This window comes from Hordeum vulgare, chromosome 1H (genome assembly GCF_904849725.1).
Source record: "Hordeum vulgare subsp. vulgare chromosome 1H, MorexV3_pseudomolecules_assembly, whole genome shotgun sequence".
In the NCBI taxonomy this organism is placed as follows: Eukaryota; Viridiplantae; Streptophyta; class Magnoliopsida; order Poales; family Poaceae; genus Hordeum; species Hordeum vulgare.
In genome coordinates, this window is record NC_058518.1 from 383,203,422 (window position 1) to 383,218,069 (window position 14,648).

Consider the following 14,648-nt stretch of genomic DNA (forward strand, 5'->3'; position numbering starts at 1 on the left):
CTGCCAATGACATTCACTCTTATTCATTTTGGTAAGAACTATATGCAATCAACCTCAACCATATGCATTAGTTCGATGGGTCACACATTCCCTCAATGGTAAGCAAGGAACAAGGTAATTAATGCATCTTTGGACATTATCCCATGTGTGCTTCACTCCATATCCATAGATATTTTTGCATATGTTCCTTTTGCTTTGGGACTAACCCATGTAAGTGAGAAGAGTATGAAAACAACAAGGATTGCTCCCAACTCAAGATGATCTTCATCAACATTGAGCATCCACCACTACTTCACCTACTTGAAGTCTTCTACGAAAAAACCCAAGGTTAGTTGATCCCTCTTAGTATGGATATCATATCAAGAGGGAGCTTTACTCTAAGACTTGAGTATAAGCATCTCCTAAGGATATGAACACATTAATGCTTATGTAAAAGTGGTAAGCCCACTTGTGCTTAACGATGAGTATGACCTATGATCAAGTATTCTTACTTGGCTCCTATGTCAATATACTCATATATAGATGACTTTGTCATCGCCCAAGTGCTTTATAGCTGCTAGGATGTGTGTGCATGTTCACTATGTTTTATTCATCATTCTTATTGTGTGAGCATGTTGGTCTGCATGTGTTTGACCATTCGAGAACATCCAATTGTTGTTATTTGGCTTTTGATTTATCTTTTTCCAATTGGATGGACAAGAATGCCTAGGACCCTTCTCTAGCTATCTATGCTATCTCATCTCAAGTTTTATTCATGCTTCATCACAAAACTTGAACAAACACTTGTAGATCCCTTTGTGTGAAGGTGCACTTGGAGTTCCGTATCGTCAAAGGCTGCCTTCCAAAACCTCCTTGAAAAACTCGGTGTGACCAACTCGACAAACTCAGCGTCACCAATTTTTCAAAGTTGATCAAGTTTTCAATCTCGGTACCACCAAAATACCCAACTCGGTTACACCGAGTTTCCCTGTGTACTGACAGTTGAGGAACTTAGTGACACCGATTTTGCCACCTCAGTGACACCGATAGCACACGGGTATATATACCTGCGGACCAAATCTTGGACATCACTTCGTCAAAATGTTTCGTTCGCCAAAACTCTCGCTGCCCCCGAGACCCCAGGTCATCGCCCTTGAATCCATGAGCGTCGCCGCCTCTGGGATTCGCCCTCGTCGACGCAATCTGCCCCACCGTCGTCGCCATAGCCGGACCGCCGCCAAGTTAGGGTACAGATCTGATTTCCTTTGCATTCCCTGTTTTAATATTATGCATTGGGAAAGTTTTTCTTCGAGCCACCGTGTGCAAACCCTTCCGTCCACCAGATGAATCTCGTAGTATAGAAGAAGTAGAAATTTTGGATCTGATTTGCCGCAGCATGCATTTGCAAAATCGGTTCCACCAATTCCTGTTTTAGGGTTCCTGAGAAGCAACTCGGTGAGACCGAGCAGCTCTTTTTGGTGCCATCGAAAATGACTGCCAAGTCTGTGTTAAGCGAGTAAGCCTTCTCGGTGACTCCGAAAGTGCCAACTCGGTGCCACCGATTTACATCCTGTAGAACTTTGTGAATTTTCAAAAACATCTGAATTTTGTGATGCTCATCCATTCTGTCTTTCCTATATCCACTTCACATGATCTACTGTTTGCTGCTGAGCATGTCTGTCAGCATGTCAGGCTCAGATGATAGTCAAAATGATTTCAGAGAGCACAGTGTCGAGATGGACTCCGGCACTAGTCCAGAGAAGATTGCTTCAGACCCTAGTCCTCCCAGTTCTTATTGCTTGCCCAAGGCAGCCACCAGGCAAAGGAGGAAGATAGTTTCTGATGAGGAAGACTCAAACTTTTTGCTAAAAGAAACTTCAGCCCCTCCTAAGCCTCCTCCAAGGAAAGTTGTCAGGAAGATATCTGTCAGTGTTGCTGATCTTAGAGCACCTGATTATGCCAAGAAGGGCAAAGCAATTGCCAAGGATACACCTGCAAAGAAGACTGGTGTGAAGAGGCCCAGGAAGAGAACTATCCATCTTGTTGGCAGAAAGAATTCTATGTTTGAAGACCCATAAGAAGCTGAGGAAGAAGCTCCTGAGGAGATCCCAGTTCCTCCCAAGAAGAAGAAGATGATGGGTGATGTAATGAAGTCTGTTCCAAAGCCTGCTGCTAAAGCAAAAAAAGGTTGTAGCTTCCAGGAAGACCAGCAAAGATATACTTACAGCTTCTAAGAGCAAAGGCCCTGCATCCAGTGCCCATGCTGCATAAGAGGAAGAAGATGAGAATGCTCCAGTTCTCAGGAAGCTCATACCATACCTTCCACTCCACAATGATGATCATCCTGTAGCAGAAGATACGAAGAAGAGGAAGGATGCCAGACTAAGAAAGTGAAGAGCTGCTGATCCATATGCTGTCAAAAGAAGAACTATTGTTGATCCAAGGTTTCACACCAGGGAGCAACAAGATTTTTATGAGACTGGTATGACAAGAGTCCTGCTGTCAGTGATATGAGGTATGTCGACTAGGCATACATCAAGGAGAATGAGAATTTCTTTCCACATGTTCAAGAGAACTTCAGGCTAGTTGACATATAATATTTTGTTGGGAAGGAGATGACCCCATGGAATGCCGAGATGATCATGAAATTCTATGCAACTGTTCATTTCTATGATGACTCTTTAGTCCGAATGACCGATGGACACAGGTACGATGCTACAATTGCTGAATGGGCTGCAATCATTGATATCCCCAAGCAGGAAGATTCAGATTTAGATGTGTATGCAGACACTAAGCAGAATCACAACTCCATGGCCAATATGTACAAGACCATTCCACATTAGTACTTGGTCAGTCACAAGTTTGGTTCGGTATATTTTCTACAAGCTGGTATTCCCATGACTAACACTATACTGCGATACACTCTCATGCCTAAGTCAGTAGATGAGAAGATGATCAGAGGATATTCTACCAACCTACTGCACCTACTTAATATCCATACCAGATTTAGAGTGATGGACTTGATAGTTGAGACTATCCGAAGGACTGTTGCGGATCAGAAGAGATCTTGTGGATATGCACCTTACATTCAGATGCTCATCAATGCCAAGCTAGGCAAGCATGCATATCTACTTGATCGTCCCCATCTATATCTTCAGACTGAATTTGAAGATAATGAGGTTGTGACAATGATCCCAACTCAGCTGCAGCAAGAATGGCAGCAGAGGTAGTAGAGGTTGAAGCTGTTAGAAATAGGCCACCTCCAGTTCCATAGCTCAGAACTCAAGCTGAGCAAATGGCATTTGTAGTGAGCACTATTCAAGGCATGGAGAAGAACATTCACGAGATTATGCAAAACCAAAAGAGTCTTGAGAGAGTTGTGGAAACAAAATTCCACAACATGGATATGAAGGTAACTCAGTTGACCACCATTGTTAGACAACTTCAACATGAAGTTGACTCTATGGAGATTCCACGCTCAGAGGATGTAGATGAAGATGATGATGATGACGAGGAAGAGTCTCATCCTCCCACTACTACACAGTTCACCACCAGGCCCCGATCAGTTGTTGTTCCTGCTCCAGAGACAAGGCAAACATCTTCAGTACAAACTTCAGCACATTCGGTACCACCTCCAGCTTAAGCTCTTTCAGTATCAACTCATACAGCTCTAGGACACTCAACAGAAGCCTTCGCCGATGCTATTCTATCGACTCCATCATTAGCTGCCCAGAGAGACGACTAGTTCTACACTTTTGAACTTTTTGGCAACTTGTAGCCAAAGGGGGAGAAATGTATAGATCATAGACTTCGTGTGAGAGAGAGATTTTGACTTTATTTGCTCTCGTTTGATTTAAAAAAAACTTTGTTTTTTGTATGACTTTATGCTATCCGTGTGATTGATCATACGCTTTATCCTGTGTGATGCTACTCTATCATCTTTTAGCTATCCTTGTGATGATCAATCACTTATTTTATTGGTGTCATATGCTTTGCTATTATTTTTACGCACCACCAAGATGTATGTGACATGGAAGAGTAACTCATGATCCTAATAGATTGTGCATTTGCATTCAAACACAAATTTTAAATAATGCACAAATTTAGGGGGAGCCCCCAGGACGAAAAGACTTAGTTGCAATCTCTCTAAATCTAGGTTAGCAATTCTGCACCTATGTAATTGAGAACAAATCAATATCAATCAAGTAGGAAGTGGGTCCTTACCTCCACCGTGAGGGGCCGAACCTGGGTAAACTCGTGTCATTCATTCCTAATCAACCCCGTTCAAGCTACCACATAGTTGTGATGGGAGGATGTTTTCATGAAGTGTCTCTCTCCTTGAGTACTAGAGAGCCCAGAGAGTCACAATGACTTGGATGAATTCAGCAGGTGACAACATATCTATCAATATGAATAGCCATACTCTCGCATCCGGTTCCGGAATGTTGTTTATGGCTTCAACAAGGTCTCCATATTGCAGAGCTCACACGCACCGCGCAACCATACAATGGAGTAAGGAGTGTTGCCATTAAAGCTTGGACCCACATATACCACACTTGGTGGTGGTAGACGTGTTGCGGTGATGAAGTAAGTCCGTTGTGGGAATTTGTGGGATCAATAGAAGGTGTGTCTAGAGGGGGTGAATAGACTACTTGACAAGATTAAATTCCTAGCCTTTTACCAATTTTATGGTTGGCAGATTTTAGCAATTCTAACAAGTCTAGTACACACTACACATGCCAGTCAACATATATGGTAGCGGAAAAGTAAAGACTTTGCACATGTAGTAAGGAGTAGAGTTTAGGACATCAAACGCAACGAGGTTGACAAGACGATTTTTGGCATGGTTCCGATAGGTGGTGCTATCGTACGTCCATGTTAGTGGAGACTTCAACCCACGGAGGGTAACGGACACGAGAGTCCATGGAGGTCTCCACCCACAAGGGGTCCATGAAGTAGCGGCGTTGTCTATTCCAGCACGGCTTCCGTCCACGAAGGACCAGCCTCACTCACGGTAGATCTTCACGAAGTAGGATATCTCCTTGCCCTTACAAACATCTTGGTTCAATTCCACAACACGAAGTAGGAGGCTCCCAACCGACACCTAACCAATCTAGGAGGCACCACCCTCCAAAAGGTAATAGATGTGGTAGAACGGTGAACTCCTTGCTCTTGTGCTTCTAAAGGTAGTCTCCTCAACACACAATCACTATCTCATAGAATAGGCATGGGTAGGATAGGTTGATTTGGTGGAAAGCAACTTGGGGAGGCTAGAGATCAAGTTTCAATTGATTGGATTAGAATATCTTGATGTCAACACATGAGTAGGCAGCTCTCAGAAAAATGGATCTGGCAATGAAGTGTGTGTTCTGAGTGCTTCTCCCACGAATGAGAGATGGGTGGAGGGGTATATATAGGCAGTCCCCAAAATCCAACTGTTACGCCTAAAATGACCAACTCGGTGACACCAAAGTCATGAACTCGGTGGTACCGACTTGCACTAAAGGCAACAACTTTTGAGTCTTGGTGGAACCGATATACACAACTCGGTGACACCAAAAAGGAGGCTAATGGTGAGATGACACAACTCGGTGACTCCGATACCCAAATTCGGAAATTCTGATTTTGTGTACCGAGGCAACATAAGGTTTCACCTAAACTCGGTAGCACCGACACAGTTCTGGTTGCCCCGATTTGGTGGCTTTGGCTAGGGTTTTGGCCGGGATGATAATCGGTAGGTCCGACTTGAGAAACTTGGTGACGCCGATTTTGTGTATGTGGCTTTGGACAGAATGGTTATGTGGAAAATGACCGAGTATTTTTGGTGGCTATCTATGAGCACTTGAGCAACCAGTTCATTTTAATATGTCACCCCCTTTTAATAGTATTGGCTTTCCTATGGACTTAAAAGTGATTTCTCACAAATATAAAATGAAGAGTCTTCTAACTTGAATCTTGGGCCAATCTTATTCCTTTCTTGCATCAAGGGGCATCTCCACATAATCCTTTAGCCAGTGCTCTCTATGGAGTATTCCTGAAATATACTAGGTAAAAGTGTTAGTCCAAGAGAGAATGTATGTTGTTATGAATTATCAAAACCACCAAGGGAGCATATGAGATTTCAATCTCCCCCTTTTTGGTAATTGATGAAAACATACAATCAAAGCTTCAAATAAAATAGGCATTAGAATATGACAACTTTGAAAGATACATGACTAGTACAAGCTCCCCTTAAGTGTGTGCAAACCTTTTTTAAAGGATAGTTGCTTTGGAATGCATGCACACACATATGATAGAAAGGACAAGACAAGTCATGTACATCTTGGCTATATGCATCAAACATATGTGAATGAAGAGCTTCCATGTTCAAGACCCCCTCTTGCAAACAATATGTGCAAGAGACAAGAGATCATCATGAACAAGGATATGATGCATATACTTACCTTGAGGATCTTCTGCATCTTAGCAGTAGGAGTACACCTGAGAAAACATTTGTTAGATAACACAAGAGTATACTAATGTAAAGATGCAAAGAGCTTCAAAAATACCAAGATGTGGAGAACATATGAGCAAATATGATTTGATAATAGATATGTCTCCAAGAATATTGGGAACTTTCTCCCCTTAGGAATGAATATATGATTCCCTCTCCCCCAAATCAGAGCATTTAAATATATTGGGAGTAGATAGGGTGAGACAAGTTCAATCTAGAAAATATCAATAGTAAGTAGCAATACCAATTGTATCAATTATAACTCTCTTTCTTCCTTAATGGTGTTGCTCCCACTGAGTATGTAGGGTTATATATTTCTCCCTTATGTAAAAATTTCTCCTCTCCACCTTTCTGTAAGCTTATTGGAAGCTTTGATATTTCTTCAACTTTGGCATTAACTGCCTAAAAGGTCAGAGGGAAGGGCTCATTGAGAGTAAGGGGTCGTGGATTCATCTCCTTCTTATAAGGGTTCCTTGAAATATTTCTCTCCCTTAGATATGGATATGATTTCATTGATTCATCTCCCCCTTATGTATAGGTAAGCGTTCATTGAATATTCCCCCTTTAATGGATAAGAGTTCCTAGTAAGATCTCCCCCTGTTTGTTAGGGATCCTAGATGTTTCTCCCTCTTGTGAAAATTTCTTCTTCTTGAAAGGTTTGGGAAACAAATTATATCCTCCCTTGAAAATGTGAGAGTTAAATTAATTTCAGGAGGTTATAAACTTGGGATCACAAAAAATATCTCTCTCCCTTTGGCAAATATTCAGAAAAATTCCAGAAAAAATGATAGGCACGGATAATTTTCGGATTCACCGAGGCATTGTGATTCGGTAGAACCGAGTATGTGAAATAAGGCCTCTCGAAGAAATTGGTGGGACCGAGTTTTCCACATCGGTGAAACTGAGTTGCACTGTAGATCAACTCCTTGAATAGATACCAAATGTAAAAGTCCAAGTGAATGGTTACCAATTGTATAAGATACCAATTGTGAAATTCCAATTGAGACAAAACTTGTAAAGAATACCAATTGTAGGATACCGGTCGAAAGATAAATATAAAGTAAAAAATAGAAAGATAAATATATTTTTTATTTAAAAAAACACATATAGATGAATGTTGTATGGTTCCAAGAGGTCTAGCATCAAAAGCATGAACCATACAGGAGAATCCATGTAGATGTTGGGCGGTGACTAGGTCACCTATATTAGAGAATTTGACTTGAGGATTCAAGCAAGAACGCTTCATCATAGGTCATACTCATCGTTAAGCGCAAAATGGGGTTACCATTTCTCGATTAAGCATTTCAGTGTCTTCATATCACTTGAGTTGATTTACCTCATGAATTGGTGTAAAGCTTTATCAAGGATATGAGTACATACCTTCAAATGACGTTGATGACGTGGCATGTAGGTCAACTTGTTGTGGATGCTCAATGTTGATGAAGATCATCTTGAGTTGGGAGCAATCCTTGTCGTTTTGGTTCACTTTTCACCTACATTGGTTAGTCATGCAAGGAAGACCATAATATATCCAAATGACAAGAGTGAATGAATTCATCAAATGATAGTCAAGGATATGATTTTGTTATCTTCTTCCCTCATCTCCGAAGAAGGGGTTGTTGATACTTGGCCATGTCAAGATTGCTTCTAATGAGACTTGATTGCAATCTTGTGGAGTGTAATTCTTCCAAGTACCTACAAAAGATTAGATGCAATACAAGGGAGCATAGTTTTCCAAGATATGAGATAGTCATATCAATATCATGATGGTATAGGCAATCAAGCTCATGCCCTTGCATGCATTCGAGTAAGTCTAGCTCAAGTTTGAAGCATCAATGATGTTCAACTCACTCCTCAAATGTCAAAACAATTTCTCATCAATTGGTTTGGTAAATATATCATCTAACTGTTTGTTAGTACGAACATGCTTGAGATCTATATCTCCTTTTCCAACACGACCACGAATGAAATGATGTCACACTTGAGTATGTTTTGTTCGAGAATGTTGCACAAGATTATAGGCAATTTTAATAACACTTTCATTGTCACATAACAATGGAACTTCTCTAACTTGAATGCCATAATCCTTAAGAGTTTGAGTCATCCATAGTAATTGCGCACAACATGATCCAATGGCAATGTATTCCACTTTGGTAGTAGATAAACATACCGAGTTTTATTTCTTGGATGACCAAGACACAAGAGATCTCTTAAGAAATTGACAGGTACCCAAGGTGGATTTTATATGAACCTTGTCTCCGGCATAGTCGAGTCGGAATAGCCAACAAGATTAAAAGAAGATCCCTTGGGATACCATATGCCAAAGTTTGGTGTATGTATGAGGTATATCACTATTCTTTTCACAGCCAATAGATGACACTCTTTTGGTGCCGCTTGATATCGGGCAAACATGCAAACACTCAACATGATGTCAGTATGGGAGGCACATAAATATAGCAATGAACCAATCATTGATCAATAAACCTTTTGATCAACTAGTTTCTCCCCCTTAGTGAGGTTAACATGTCCATTAGTAGGCATGGGGGTTGTCATACCTTTGCATTCTTGCATGTTGAACTTCTTGATTAAGTCCTTGGTGTACTTGGTTTGAGAAATAAACGTACCTTCTCTCGATTGTTTGATTTTCAATCCAAGGAAGAATTTCATCTCACACATCATAGACATCTCATACTTCTCTGACATCAACCTTCCAAATTTCTCACTAAAATGTGGGTTAGTAGAACCAAAAATAATATCATCCACATAAAATTGGCACACAAATAGTTCATCATTAATTCTTATATTGAATAAGGTTTCGTCAATTTTACCAATCTCAAAACCCTTTTCAATGATAAACTTTGTTAGGCTTTTGTACCAAGCTCTAGGGGCTTGTTTAAGACTATATAAAGCTTTACAAAGTTTGTAAACATGATTAGGTTTCTTAGGGTTCACAAAAACCGGGAGGTTGTTTAACATAAAATTCCTCCTCAATTTCACCATTTAGAAAAAGTATTTTTTATATCCATTTGGTATATAGTAATATCATGGTGATTGGCATAAGCGAGAATAATGTGAATGACTTCAAGTCTAGCAACGGGTGCATAAGTCTCACCGTAGTCCATACCTTCAACTTGTGTGTATCCTTGGGCTACGAGACACGCCTTGTTGCGTACGACTTGTCCATCTTCATCTTGCTTGTTCCAAAACACCCATCTTGTACCAATAATGTTGTGCTCTTCGTTGGGCTTCTCAACTAGTGTTCACACTTCGTTCCCCTCAAAGTTGTGTAGCTCTTCGTGCATGGCATTCACCCAATCTGGGTCTTGAAGGGATTCTTCAACCTTCAAAGGCTCAATGCTAGAGATGAAAGAATAATGTTCACAAAAGTTAGCTAAACGAGATTTAGAGCGAGTGATTCTCCCGGTTTTTATGTCACCATGGATTTGATTAAACGGATGATCTGTGTCCACTCTTGCTCGAACTCGTGGTAGCTTCTTCTTGTTGGATGGAGGAGCTTCTCCACCATCATATTCTTGCTCGTTGTTGTTGACGTTGTCATCCCATTGAGGTGGTGGTGAGGAAGGTTGAGGTGGATCATCATGATGTACTTCTTCCTCTTCGTCATGTCGTGTACCGCTTGTGGATGCTTCCATGTCGTTTTATGGTTCGCCTTGACACGAAGTAGGAACTTCCACTTGATTTGATGAAGTACTCTCGTGCACCTCCATGGGACGAATCTTGCCAATGGATAAATCTTGGATGGCTTCCGAAGGTTCCTTAGCTCCTACATCATTTGGCGACTGTTCGACTTGCAAACCATTAGTCTCATCAAACTTCACATCTACCGTCTCTTCAACTTTCCAAGTGAAGTTGTTGTAGACACGGTAAGTGTGACAGTTTGATCCCTAACCAAGTAGGAAACCTTCATAAGATTTAGGAGCAAATTTAGAGCGATGATGCTTATCAAGAATATAGCACTTGGAGCCGAATACTCGAAAATATCCAACTTGGGGTTTGTTACTAGTGAGTAGCTCGTATGCCGTTTTACCAAGAAGCTTGTGTAGGTAGAGTCGGTTTATGGCATGGCAAGCTGTTTCCACGGCTTCTGCCCAAAAGTGTCTTGGAGTCTTGTATTCGTCAAGCATTGTTCTGGCCATCTCTATGAGAGTCCGGTTCTTCCTCTCACCAACTCCATTTTGTTGAGGTATGTACGTCGCCAAGAACTCATGTGAGATACCCTCTTCGTCAAGAAAGGTATCCACATTTGTGTTCTTGAACTCTGTTCTGTTGTCGCTCCAAACCTTCTTGATCTCCAATTCAAACTAATTTTGAGATTTCGAAGTGAAGTTCTTGAAGATCTTTTGTACCTGCGACTTATCATCAAGAAAGAATACCCACGTAAATTTGGAAAAATCATCAACAATGACTAAACCATAAGAATTTTCACCGAGGCTCTTGTAAGCATTGGGACCAAAAAGATCCATGTAAAGTAGCTCAAGTGGTCTTCTTGTAGTCATGATGTTCTTCACAGGCTGACTTCCACCAACTTGCTTTCCTGCTTGACAAGCACTACAAAGTCTATCTTTTTCAAAGATAGCATCTTTAACACCAAGATATGACCACCTTTGATAAGTTTGTCAATATTACGCATGCCAACATGTCCTAACCTTCTATGCTGTAACCAACCTTTAGAAGATTTAGCAATAAGACATGTACGGGGTTTGGATTTCTTAGTGAATTCGACAATGTATAGATCACCTCTATGGAAATCAGTAAATACAATATTATGGTTGTCGCTACGAAACACTCGGCAGTCAACTTTCGTAAATAGCACATCAAAACCAAAGTCTGCTAGTCTAGATACGGAAAGAAGATTATAGCCCAAGGCATTCAACAAGCATGGCATTTTGAATGGAACTATCATGAGATACGACCACCTTACCAAGAGCAAGTACCTTACACTTGGAGTTATCTCCAAAGGTCACATACCTTTGAGGTCCACGGTTTGGTGTGAGCTCATGGAACATGTCTTTATCTCTGATTGTTAGAGCATATTTCTCCATATGTGGTTTTGGTAATTAATGAAAATTCCTATGGACTAATGGTTGTCTTAAGTTATATTTATAGTATTTGTCCATAGGCACTTCTTGAAGTCCATCTGTTGGGTTCAAGGAGTTTGTATGATGACCAAGATGGTATTCAAGGTATTATACAAAGAATGGTCACAGAGACACAAGGTTGATCAAGATCGTCAGACAAAGAGTAAATCAAGATGATCAACACACAAAGCGTACAAGATGTACCGTGAGGGATCAAGTGATCCCATGGTATGGTAAGCATTGTCCATTACGTGTTTGTGTACTAACCCATGGTCTCATGAGAGTTCTATGTGGGGTTAGCTGTGTTTCCATGGGCTTGCGTCTAGAGGAAGATCTCATACAACCCATGAAGGATGACGTCAAGTGGTGATCGTCATCAAGATTGCAGTGTGCAAGTTCAAGTGGATTAGCACGAAGATATCACATTTGAAGCTTGTCGTCCATTGTGGTGGCAATGGACTTGTGAAGATATGCTAAAGAGAGGCTCACCCATGTTGTGTATGGGGGAGAAATCAACTAGTCTTCATCAAGCCAATGCAATCAAGAAGGTGGTCCATCTTGAGGAAGCCAAGATCATCGTCATCTAGCTCAAGAGGACGAGGTGCAAGTATAGGTTTGCCCTTGATAGTTTTTCTATTTTAGGATAGATTGCCGTACTGTCAAGGGGGATCTAAAGTGAGTAGCTCGATCGTATCGTTCGTTGAGAGCTCAAACCATTTGCATCATTGCATCATACTTCTTGGTTCTTGTTTGGTGTTTCTATTTGTGAGTTTTAGAGCTTATGGTCATCTTCATGACAAGCTCGAGTTCATCGAAAACGGAGTCCATATGCATCTACTATGATGTTTTCGATGTTGGAGTTTTTGCCGGTTCTTCATTCATAAAGGTCTCACATCTCTATATCTCTGTTTGGATATCTCTTGTCGTCGTGAATCTAACAAGCTTGGGTGTGCTCGATTCGGAGCTCGTATGCGAAAGTTATGGTTGTTTCAGTGGCGAGCGGTAGTACCGCTTGTGCCAAGCGGTAGTACCGCTCCGGGTGGGCGGTAGTACCGCTCCGGGTGGGCGATAGTACCGCTTCGGGATGGTAGTACCTCTCTCTGAGCGGTTGTACTTCGTCGGACTGTTTGCGAATACTTTTCCAAGCGGTGGTAGGCCCGACAGTAAGATCTTTTCTACCGTGGCCTAGTGGTAGTACCGCTCCTCGCCAGCGGTAGTACCGCTAGGGGCAGCGGTAGTACCGTGATAACCCACAAGTATAGGGGATCGCAACAGTTTTTGAGGGTAGAGTATTCAACCCAAATTTATTGATTCGACACAAGGGGAAGCCAAAGAATATTCTCAAGTATTAGCAGTTGAGTTGTCAATTCAACCACACCTGAAAGATTTACTATCTGCAGCAAAGTATCAATAGCAATGTAGTATGATAGCAGCAGTAGCAACAGTAACCAGTAGCAGCAAAGTGACAACAGTAGTAATAGAGTAACAGCAGTAGCAACAGAATAACGGTAGCATCAGTGACAGCAGTAGCAACAAAGTAACATAGCAAGGACCAGTAGTAAAAGACTCGTAGGCATTTTATCGGTGATGGATGATTATGCCGGATGTTATTCATCATGCAACAATTATAACATGGAGAGGTATGTAACTAGCTCGAGTTCGTCAATGTAATGTAGGCATGTATTCCGTATGTAGTCATACAAGCTTAGGGAAAAGAACTTGCATGACATCTATTGTCCATCCCTCCCGTGGCAGCGGGGTCCTAATGGAAACTACGGGATATTAAGGTTCTCCTTTTAATAGAGAACCGGAACAAAGCATTAGCACTCAGTGAATACATGAACTCCTCATACTATGGTCATCTCCGGGAGTGGTTCCAGCTATTGTCACTTCGGGGTTGCGGGTCATAACACATAGTAGGTGACTACAACTTGCAAGATAGGATCAAGAACACACATATATTGGTGACAACATAATAAGTTCAAATCTGAAATCATGGCACTCGGGCCCTAGTGACAAGCATTAAGCATGGCAAAGTAGTAGCAACATCAATCTCAGAACATAGTGGATACTAGGGACCAATCCCCGTCAAAACTAACTCGATTACATGATAGATCTTATCCAACCCATCACCGTCCAACAAGCCTACGATGAGATTACTCACGAACGGTGAAGAGCATCATGGAATTGGCGATGAAGGAAGGTTGGTGATGATGATGGCGACGATCTCCCCTCTCCGGAGCCCAAAATGGACTCCAAATCTGCCCTCCAGAGGAAGAACAGGAGGTGGCGGCGCCTCTGTATCGTAAAACGCGATGAACCCTTCTCCTTGTTTTTTTCCGGACGAAAGAGGCTAAATAGACCTGAGATTGGAGGCGGTGGAGCAACATGGGCCCCACAAGCCTGCCGGGCGTGGCCAGGGGGCGCGCATGGTGGGCTTGTGGGCTCCACACTCCACTTCCTCCGTTGATTCTTGCGCCAGTATTTTTATATATTCCACAAAAATTCTCTGTAAATTTCGAGGTCATTCCGAGAACTTTTATTTCTGCGCAAAAACAGCACCATGGCAATTCTGCTAAAAACAACGTTAGTCCGGGTTAGTTCCATTCAAATCATGCAAATTAGATTCCAAAACAAGGGCAAAAGAGTTTGGAAAAGTAGATACGACGGAGACGTATTAACTCCCCCAAGCTTAAAACCTTGCTTGTCCTCAAGCAATTCAGTTGACAAACTGAAAGAGACAAAAGAAAAACTTTTACGAACTCTGTTTGATCTTGTTGTTGCAACTATGTCTAACTCATATCCAGAGTTTCAGCAAGATCACAAGCAAATGACATCTAGGTCTCACGGTAAACTCATATCAATGGCATAATCAACTAGCGAGCAAATAATAATAAGTTTCAAACGTCAACACTTCAATCAAGATAAGCATGAAGCAGTACGAACAGATGGTATCTCGCTAGCTCTTTCTGAGACCGCAAAACATAAATGCATAGCACCTTCAAAGACCAAGGGCTGACTAAACATTGTAATTCATGGCAAAGAAGATCCAATCACAGTCATACTCAATCACAGTT